General features: G+C 46.9%; 1 protein-coding gene and 1 pseudogene across 1 annotated transcript in view; both read right to left on the bottom strand.

The window, feature by feature from the left end:
- Atad1 (ATPase family AAA domain containing 1) overlaps positions 1-11,270 on the bottom strand; it is a gene marked incomplete in the record, with an annotated part of 94,542 nt that overhangs the window by 29,130 nt on the left and 54,142 nt on the right.
- Positions 8,415-9,635, bottom strand: LOC103738046 (annotated as a pseudogene).

Genomic DNA, 11,270 nt, shown 5'->3' with positions numbered 1-11,270 from the left:
AGGAGAAGAATTTCAGGTTAATGGTATTGACCAGATCTTAAACAGGATTGTAGAAGAGAATTTCCCAAAATTAAGGAAAAACATCCCCATACAAACACAGGAAGCATATAGAACACCAAACAGACAGGATCAGAAAAGAAACTCCCCACGGCATATCCTAGTAAAAACACTAAATGTACAGAACAAAGAGAGAATACCAAAAGCAGAAAAAGAAAAACAAGTCACATACAAAGGAAAGCCCATCAGAACTACAGCTGACTTATCAGTGCAAACTATGAAAGCCAGAAGAGCCTGGACCAAGGTATTTCCAGTTCTATATGACAATAGATGCCAGCCCCGAATACTATACCAAGCAAAAATGTCTATTATAGTTGAGGGGGAAAGAAAAATCTTCCATGATATGAATAGCCTGAAAGAATACATGTCCACAAAACCGGCCCTTCAAAGAATACTTGAAGCAATACAGACAGCAGAGAGAGAAACAACTATACCCCAGGGACAAAGAAAGAAAATAACGATATAATCTAGGAAACACAAAATTAGACAGAAAACACAAACAGCAATCAAAATGATGGCAACCAATACACATCTTTAAATAATAACCTTAAACATCAATGGACTGAACTCCCCAGTCAAAAGACACAGGCTAAGTGAATGGATTAAGGAACAAAATCCGGGAGCTGAAGAGATGGCTCAGCGGTTAAGAAACAGATTGCTCCTGCAGAAGATCTGGGTTCAAATCCCAACACCCACATGGCAGCTAACAACTGTCTATAACTCCAGTTCCAGGGGATCCAACGGCTTCTTCTGTCCTCTGCAGGCATTGCGCAACATGGGTGCACTTAACTACATGCAGGCAATATATGGATACACATAAAATAACAAATAAAATATTTAAAAGAAAAAACAAAAAATACAAAATCCATCTCTTTGCTGTCTGCAAGAAACCCATCTTACCTTCAAGGACAGGCACTACCTTAAGGTAAAAGGATATTAAAGAATATTCCAAGCAAATGGCACTAAGAAACAAGCAGGGGTTACAATTCTAATCTGACAATATAGACATCAAAGTAAAACTAATCAGAAGAGATAAGGAAGGTCACTTCATTCTGATCTAAGGAACAGTTAGCCAACATGATATTATAACCCTAAACATATATGCACCAAACTCTGGAGCACCCAAATTCATAAAAACAACACTACAGGGCTTTAAGACACAGATTAACCCCAAATCAGTAATAGTAGGGGACTTCAATACCCTACTGTCCCCATTAGACAGGTCAACTGGACAAAGAATAAACAGAGACGTCTGAAATAAATGACACCATACATTAAATGGACCTAACAGACATCTTTTGAATATTCCACACAAGCACCAAAGAATATACTTTCCATTCAGCACCCCATGGAACTTTTTCAAAAACTGACCACATACTGGTCCACAAAACAAACTTCAACAAATAAAACAAAAACTGAAATAATTCCATGCATTCTTTTGGAACACATAGCGATAAAGCTTAAAATTAACACTGGACAAAGTCCTAGTCACTACACGAACTCATGGCAATTGGACAACACACTCCTAAACAATGAATGGGTCAAAGGAGAAATTAAAAAATAAAGAAAAGAATTCCTGGAATTCAACAAAAAGGACAATACAACACAACAACCTCTGGGACACATTAAAAGCAGTCCTAAGAGGGAAGTTTATAGCTCTAAGTGCCTACATTAAAAAATTAGAAAGAGCCCAAATACATTACCTAACACTGCAACTCAAGACCCTGGAAAGGCAAGAACAAATGAAACCCAAATCCAGAAGACGAGAATAACAAAAATCAGAGCATAAATTAATGAAATAGAAACAAAGAAAACAATACAAAGAATCAATGAATCTAAGCGCTAGTTCTTTGAAAAGCTAAACAAGATAAAAAGACCCTTAGACCAGTTAATAAATCCAAATCAACAACATCAGAGATGAAAGGAGAAACATCACAACAAACACCCAAAAGACGCAGACTACTGTAAGGGAATATTTTAAAAACCTATACACTACTAAAACTGAAAGTTTAGGGCTGGAGAGATGGCTCAGCAGTTAAGAACACTGTTCTTGCAGAGGACCCAGGTTCAATTCCCAGGCACCCACATGGAAACTAGCAACTATCCCTAACTCTAGTTCCAGGGGATCAGAAAGCCTCTTCTGTCCTCTACAGGCAATGCATGACATGTCTGTACTTACCTACATGCAGGTACTACAATCATGCACATAAAATAATAAATAAAATACAAAAAAGAAAAAACCCTGTACACTACTAAATCTGAAGATTTAAAAGAAATGGGTGGATATGTGAAATCATGGGAACCACCAAAGTTAAACAAAAAAAGATTAACAGTTTAAACAGACCCATAACATAATAAGGAAATTGAAACAGTAACATAAAACCTCCCAACTAAAAAAATCCCAGACTCAGATGGATTTACACCAGAATTCTATCAGACATTTAAAGACCTCCACCCAATACCAATGAAATTATTCAAAATGACAGAAACAGAGGAAGAACTCCCAAATCCCTTCTATGAAGCCAGCATCACTCTACTACCCAAAACGGGAAAATACACAACCAAAAGAGAAAACTATAGACCCATATCCTTAATGTACAGAGATGCAAAAATTCTCAACAAAATACTTGCAAACCACATACACACACATCAAAAAGATCATTCACCATGGTCAAGTTGGCTTTATCCAAGAGATGGAGGGCTGGTTCAATATATGTTAAGTCAATAAATCATTAATCATATAAATGGATTCAAAGACAAAAACCACACTATCATCTCAATAGATACAGAAAAGGCTTTTGAGAAAATGCAGCATGCATTTATGTTCAAAGTCCTAGAGGGAATTGGACTTGGGGTAACATACCTCAGCATAATTAAAGCTATATACAACAAACCCACAGCCAACATCATTCTAAAAGGAAAAAAACTGGAAGCATTCCCATGAAAAATCAGGAACAAGGGCTGGAGAGATGCTCAGTGGTTAAGAACACTGGTTGTCTTGCAAAAGACCGGGGCTTGAATCCCACAACCCACATAGCAGTTAACAACTGTCCATAACTCCAGCTCCAGGGAATCTGACAGCATCTCTGTCCTCCACGGGCATTCAATGACATGGGTGCACTTACCTAAACACAGGAAATACATGGATACATATAAATTAAAAACAACAAAATATTAAAACAACAAAAAAACTCGCTCTCTCCGGATAAAGTCCATCGTGCCCTCCACGCCCTGACTCTCCCAGCCCAATTCACCCTCCATTCTCCTGGATCGGTTTCTCCTCTGAGTTTGGGCCCTGCCCCATTCCTTGTCTTGGGGAGCCAGACACCTGGGGAACCAATGCTGCTTCCTCATCCATTTCATCCAGACCAACAAAGTGCCTTCTCTGGGCCCCAGGAGCACTGCTTCTGGGCCTGGCCCCGCACCTCCCTCTGCTACCCTGGGCCTGGACCACCCGCCAGCCTCTTTCTGGGGCCAGTCTCATTCTGGGACATGAGAGTTGAGCTTTCCCCTTCCTGATCCTTTGCATCCAGACCAACCCACCTCCTCAGTGCAGTCCCCAGGAGTCCTTGGGGCCTCTGCCCGCCCCATCTGCCTTTGCATCTCTGGGTGGGACCACCACCGCTGCCCTAGACCACCATCTTTCCCAGGCAAGGCTCCCAGGCCAGGTCAAACCCCAAATTCCTGAGGCCAAAATCCTTCCCGGAGGGATCCAGACCTTAGGACAAACCCTGAAAACATCTGACCCTCATCTGAATTGGGCCTCTGTGGGAACTCCTGAAGACAAAAGCAATCTGGCCACTCCAATACAAAATCAAAAGACAGAACTGGAAGCTTAGACGAACCAGCTTTTCATGGTCAAAAAGTAAACCACAAAGACACATAAAGTGAGTTCCAGGACAGCTGAGGCTGAGCCACCCCTCCCCACTCGAACGCACATGCCCCATACGTCACCCGTTCCAGCATGACGTCACAAGAACCAGGGCTTGCCTGGATACAGAGTTAACCGCAAGCTACTCATTTTTTCCTTTCGCTGTTCTCCCCATCCCCGATTTCTTCAGTAATCTCCCTAAACGTGGAAGGTTTCAGGGCAACGTGGCGTGGCTGCCTGCCTAGCCTCCACCTCCATCCCGATTATCCTCCCCCACATCTTATGGCCTGTCAGCTGCCCCTGCCTGGCTGGCCTTGCCGGGTTGCTCCGGCCAGAGGAAATCCATCTGTATAGAGACTGGACCCGCATTGTTCCCGTGGCTGCCTGGCCTCTGCAGCAGCCTCAGGAGGCAATATATCTTTGGGATGTTCTGGACTTTAAGAACCATGGGGGTCCCTCTTTCAGGGCACAAGACCACTCTCCCTACTACCCCACCAGTGAGGATGGTTCCGGCTCTACAGCCCTTGACATTTGGTCACCTTCCTCTTCCTTTTGAAAAGACCACTGAAATAAGGGCTGAGGAAAAATTAAAGGATGGGAAGAAGAAGAAGGAGAGGGAGAAGAAGGAGGAGAAGGGGAAGGAGAAGGAAGAGAAAGTAGAAGAGGCCAAGAGGGAGGAGGAGGAGATGGAGATGGAGGAGGAGGAAGAGAAAGGGGAGGAGATGGAGATGGAGGAGGAGGAAGAGAATGAGAAGATGGAGGAGGAGGAAGAGAAGATGGAGATGGAGGAGGAGGAAGAGAGGGAGGAGAAGATGGAGATGGAGGAGGAGGAAGAGAGGGAGAAGATGGAGATGGAGGAGGAGGAGGAAGAGAGGGAGGAGAAGATGGAGATGGAGGAGGAGGAAGAGAGGGAGGAGAAGATGGAGATGGAGGAGGAGGAAGAGAGGGAGGAGAAGATGGAGATGGAGGAGGAGGAAGAGAGGGAGGAGAAGATGGAGATGGAGGAGGAGGAAGAGAGGGAGGAGAAGATGGAGATGGAGGAGGAGGAAGAGAGGGAGGAGAAGATGGAGACGGAGGAGGAGGAAGAGAGGGAGGAAAAGATGGAGATGGAGGAGGAGGAAGAGAAGGAAGAGAAGATGGAGATGGAGGAGGAAGAGAAGGAGGAGAAGATGGAGATGGAGGAGGAGGAAGAGAAGGAGGAGAAGATGGAGATGGAGGAGGAAGAGAAGGAGGAGAAGATGGAGATGGAGGAGGAAGAGAGGGAGGAGAAGATGGAGATGGAGGAGGAGGAAGAGAGGGAGGAGAAGATGGAGACGGAGGAGGAGGAAGAGAGGGAGGAAAAGATGGAGATGGAGGAGGAGGAAGAGAAGGAAGAGAAGATGGAGATGGAGGAGGAAGAAGATGGAGATGGAGGAGGAAGAGAAGGAGGAGAAGATGGAGATGGAGGAGGAAGAGGAGGAGAAGATGGAGATGGAGGAGGAAGAGAAGGAGGAGAAGATGGAGATGGAGGAGGAAGAGAAGGAAGATAAGATGGAGGTGAAGGAGGAAGAAGATAAGATGGAGATGGAGGAGGAAGAGAAGGAAGATAAGATGGAGATGGAGGAGGAAGAAGATAAGATGGAGATGGAGGAGGAAGAGAAGGAAGATAAGATGGAGCTGGAGGAGGAAGAAGATAAGATGGAGATGGAGGAGGAAGAGAAGGAGGAGAAGATGGAGATGGAGGAGGAGGAAGAGGAGAAGATGGAGATGGAGGAGGAGGAAGAGAAGGAGGAGAAGATGGAGATGGAGGAGGAAGAGGAGGAAGAGAAGATGGAGATGGAAGAGGAGGAGGAGGAAGAGGACTGGAGGTGGCCAATGGAGACAGAAGGTCAAGAGGAGAAGAAAAGGAGCACATTCAGCAGCCATGTGCAAACATCATCTATATGACCTTGGGGGCCAAAGTGAACATGGTTTCCGTGAGGCCACCTTATGGGCCTCAAGAAGGAAATGGACATCCTCAGAGGGTGACTTCCTTGATGTCTCCCAGAAAGACAGCCCATGGCTTTACGATCGCCAGTTCTTACTGTCCTACAGGAGGCATCCTCTCTCTTGGGCAGTGTGGTATGGTTGCACCAGGATGCCCTGACCCAGCTTCAACCAGCTGCTCCAAACTTCGGGAGACCTTTCCCAAGGAAGAACTAGAGCTAAGTAACCTCCTAGGCTCTGCAGGATCCCAGAAGTCAAGGAAGGAGGGGCAGGGCGAAAAGCCTCAGATTAGTGCACCAGGAACCTGTGCTGCTCCTGGACCTGCGCTAAAGAGGCCCTACAAGAGAAGAGCGGCTCCTTTAGAGCTGCTGCCACCACCCCCAGGGCCACAACTACAGTGGGATGGAGGTGACATGCCCCCCACCTCCCAAGATTCCACGCACTGACAAAGGAAAAGAACTGGATAGCATGATGACCATGAAGGGTCAAGCCATCCAGAGTGCAGATGATAAAGTGGGTGTCTTACAGCCTAAAACCCAGGTGGTAGCAGCCGGCTCCTTTAGAGCTGCTGCCACCACCCCCAGGGCCACAACTACAGTGGGATGGAGGTGACATGCCCCCCACCTCCCAAGATTCCACGCACTGACAAAGGAAAAGAACTGGATAGCATGATGACCATGAAGGGTCAAGCCATCCAGAGTGCAGATGATAAAGTGGGTGTCTTACAGCCTAAAACCCAGGTGGTAGCAGCGGTAGCAGCCTGCACTGCCTCAGCCTGCCCTGCCTATCCCCCAACCTGCTGCAGGGCTCCCATGGCCTTACCATCGGCAGTTCTAACCGTCCTACAGGAGGCATCCTCTCTCCAATTCTGTGTGTGCCTCTGCCTTCCCTAACACCTAGTGCACCCACAGTCCCCATTTCTCCTTCGACTTTCCCTTCTGGCTCTCTCCAGCAAGACGGAATCCCCAACCCCAATGTGCATCGATCCCCCTTCTCTGCCTTTTCCCACTGCTGCCATAGCCCCTACCCCCAGGAATGCTCCCAAAGTCTCTTCTACCACAGAAGCCCATGTCTATGAAGACATGAGCTGGGAGCCATCTTCGGAGCCTGCAGTGATGGACATGGATACCACGCCCCCTTCGGAGGTAGCTATTCTCAGATCACCTCCAGGAAGCTCAATGCCCTTTGCCTTTGGCCACGGCTGTGCCACAGTGCCCACTGGCACTCATGCACTCATGGTCCCCTGCCCCAACCCTTTTGGGAACAATCTGCACACACCCGGGACTACCAATGGGCAGAGGCAGAGCATGTTTTCTGCCAGTGCTTCTGGTCTGTGGGGTCACCCTGGCCCGGTGCCAGCACTGCCATCCATGGTAGCAATAACACCATCTCATCCTCCCATGGATTTTGAGTCCATGGACACCACGCCACCTTCTCAGGCTGTCCTCTTGCACTCTCGACCTGCCTCTGACCTTGTCTCCACCAGGTTGCTGGCACAGTCAGTTTGGGGGTCTACCACAACTTGCAACCATACCGGGGCTCCCTCTCAGCCCACCTGTGCATAATTACTGAACAGGAAGCAGCAGCCTGCTGGCTGTGTCATTCTGAGGAATCCATTGGCCTCAGCAGCCACAGCTGGCCTAACTGCACCAACTGGCCAACCTGCCAGTGGCAGCCCAACCCAACTAGGATTTGCAGGTCCAACGTCACCTGCTGACCTTGGAAGACCTAATGGCAGAGAGCTGGTCTATGGGAAGTGCCAAAGTGCTCTCCCCATTGCCCCACCCACTTCTGGGTTGACCCTCAGCACAGCAATGGGCTCAGGGGACTGTAGTTCATCATCCATCAACTTCACTCCCAGCACACCAGCGTTGATGAATGCTGGAGCCCTGCTCCAAGGAGGGAACTTGTGACATGGCGTGCCTACCCAAGGCCCCAGGCCCACAGCTGGCTACTACACTGCAGAAGGGGGAGGACAGTAGCACTACTGTTGCCCCCATTATCCTATCCTAAAACGCCGACATCCATCCAAGCAGAAGCAATGCTGTGAAAACAGGAACCATAAGATAACACAAGAGAGGTGCATAGATCACCTGCTGCCCTCCCTGGCTCTCCAGGCCGACTCACGGTCAGGAGTACTTCACTCCAGCCCTTTGCCGGCAGCATAGTCCCTGCTCTTTACGCAGACTGTTGCCCCCATTATCCTATCCTAAAACGCCGACATCCATCCAAGCAGAAGCAATGCTGTGAAAACAGGAACCATAAGATAACACAAGAGAGGTGCATAGATCACCTGCTGCCCTCCCTGGCTCTCCAGGCCGACTCACGGTCAGGAGTACTTCACTCCAGCCCTTCGCCAGCAGCATAGTCCCTGCTCTTTACACAACTGCGTACATTAGTATGAAATTTGATGACATCCAAAGCTCTGGTGACCAAGCATAATTATTATGACACTGGTCTTAATTTTTGAGTGTATTAACAGTTTATTTTCCCAAGCAGTTCCCTGGGTGTGCACAAGTTAGTTTGTTGTCATGTTGATATGTTTGTACTATTTTCAGTTATTTATTAAAAGTTGAGCTGCTGTCAATAGTCTTGTAAAGTTCTTAATGTTAAGGAATGGCTGAATTTCACACACAGTTTGTATTTACTTTTTAAATAATACGAAGTATTAATCACAAAAAATGTAAGTGTAGAAAGCATTTGGGGATAATACTAGAATTTAAATTCCACTAATCTAGTCATGTGTTTTCTGGGGTTTTCATTGCTGTTTGGTTTATGTATTGTTTTCTTCCCCCTGTAACAGCTCTTGATTGGTTTCCCAAACCATCCAAAATGAACAAAAACATAGCTGGTATGGACAGAAACAATTCCAAGATAAGACTTCTATTTTTTCCTGTTTCAAAAAAGCTTTATATTCAGGTGGTCCAAGGCTTAGGAGGGGCTGTGGGGTGTTTCAAAGCTGCCTACTGGCTGGAAAGGTTCAGGCAGCGGTCCGGAGGCCAGCTGATGCAGGGCAGAGGAGGGAGCCCCCTGGAAGGCATGGAGACCTAGTCCTGCTTGAGGGTGAGGCACTCAAACAGACACCGGCCCAGTGATGGCTGAGGCAAGCCAGCCTGTGACCAGCTGGGCCCAGCCAGCCTGGGGAGGTTGGTCAGGTGGTCTCCCATCTTCTTGATGAGCTTCACCTTCACCTTCACCTTCTCATCCAGGAAGTGATTCTCCTGGAAGTCACAGAGATGGGGGGGTCTGTGTGGGCAGAACCCAGGGCATGAAGATCCAAGAGGGACTGGCCTGGCTTCATGCTCTTCTCCAGGGCCAAGGCGGCTTCCATGGTCTCCCGGGTTTTACCCCACTCATCCTGAGCTGGTTTCTGCACATCTTGGAAGAACATATGACTGAGGCCCTGGTTCTGCAACTTGAGCAGTTGCTTGTGTCCTTGCCCTTTTCCTTGGCCAATTCGCGGAAGAAGGAGCCCACGCCCTGCCCTCCAGGGCTACACCATCAAAACAGTAGCCCAGGGAGAGGTAGGTGCAGGAGGCCCACAGGTGCAGGTTGACCAGGCAGTTGGCTGCAGCCTCCACCTGGGTGGAATAATTCTGATGGATCTGGGAGGTCATCCTGATAGGCAGTGTTACATAACAGTTGAGCACACTACTCAATGAGAGTTCCTGGGAGCCCTGAGGGGCTATAGTGAGAAGCTGTTTACCTATTAAAATTAAAGCTAAAACATCATAAATACAAATTTTAAAATAAACTAATAGAAAAATGGACAAAGGCTGTAAATAGGTAGGAAACTTCTACGCTTGAAACATTTTCTTCTTTTTCTATGTGTGTGTCAGGTATGGTTGTGTGTGTGTGTAAAGACCCCACGGCGATATTGGAAAAGTACTTTTTCACCTTATTCTTTGAGACAAGACCTCTCAATCAAAACTAGAGCTTGCTGATGTGTCTCCACAGTCTCTGAAACTTGCTTGCCTGCTGGGTGGAGGAGTTGGGAGAGATGATCCCCTCCCTCCACCTCCCAGATCCCCTCCCTCCACTTCCTGAGGTGGGAATTAAAGTGGACCACTAGGCACTGACATTGGTTCTTGTAATTCGAACTCTGGTCCTCTTGCTTGCATGACATGCTTTGACTGCTGAACCATCCCCAGGCATTAAACGTATTTAAAAAAAAAAACAACTTTCTTCATTAGTAAGTAGAGGACTCACCTCTACTTAGTAAGTAACAAGGAATCACCATTTCAATTCACCACAATGAGACTGTCAATAAGCAGGATGATCCTAGGTGTCAGCAGGACATGAGAAAGGGACTATGACCCGTGTTAAACCTGGCCAAACTGACCAAGAAGAAGTGACCAGGAAGCATAGACAAGTGTGCACCCTACCACAGAGCTTGGAAAGAGGACTGTTTTTAAAAATTATTTTTAAAAAATCTCTTTTGGCTGGGGAGAAGGATTTTTGGAAACAAGGTCTCAAGTAGCCCAGACTGGTCTTGAACTTACTATGTAGCCAAGAATGACCATGAATTCCTGTCCTCCTGCCTTTACTTTCCAAGTGCTGGGATTACAGGCATATATCCACCCACCACCCTCACCACCCCTGGCTTGGAGAAGAACAAATATAATCTTGAAATTCCGCCTGCTTCTGCCTCCCAAGTGCTGGGATTAAAGGCGTGCGCCACCACATCCGGCTGAGAAGAGGATTTTTTTTTAAAAAAAAAACCTCTTTTGGGTGGGGAGAGAGGAGGATTTTTGAAAACAAGGTCTCAAGTAGCCCAGACTGGTCTTGAGCTTACTATGTGGCCAAGAATGACCTTGAATTCCTGTCCTCCTGCATTTACTTTCCAAGTGCTGGGATTACAGGCACATATCCACCCACTACCCTCACCACCTCTGGCTTGGAGAATTTTTTTAAAGCTACAAGTATAACCTGTCTTTAGCTTTGCTTATTTCGTTAGCCTTTTCTTATTTATAATCATATCAGTTAAAAATCAAAAAAATTAAGCTGCATATTGGCACAGACCTATTATCCCTGCTAATCTGGAGACTGAGGCAGGAACACACAAGTTTAAGGCCTGCCTGGGCTCCAAAGTGAGAATTCAAGACCAGATTGGGCATCTTAGTGAAACCCTGTCTCAAAATTAAAAGTGAAAAGATGGCTGGAGAGATAGATGGCTCAGTGGTTAAGAACATTGACTGCTCTTGCAGGGGACCCAGGTTCGATTCCCAGCACCCACATGGTGGCTAACAACCACCTGTAACTTCAGTTCCACGGGATTCAATGCCATCTTCTGACCTCCAAGGGCATTACATGACATGGATGCACTTACACACATGCAGGCCATACATTCATACACATAAAAGAAAAATAATAAAAT

This window comes from Nannospalax galili, unplaced genomic scaffold (assembly GCF_000622305.1).
Source record: "Nannospalax galili isolate Female #2095 unplaced genomic scaffold, S.galili_v1.0 scaffold498, whole genome shotgun sequence".
Taxonomy (NCBI): Eukaryota; Metazoa; Chordata; class Mammalia; order Rodentia; family Spalacidae; genus Nannospalax; species Nannospalax galili.
Note: the sequence above shows the minus strand (reverse complement) of the source record. Positions and strands in the feature narration are given on the sequence as shown.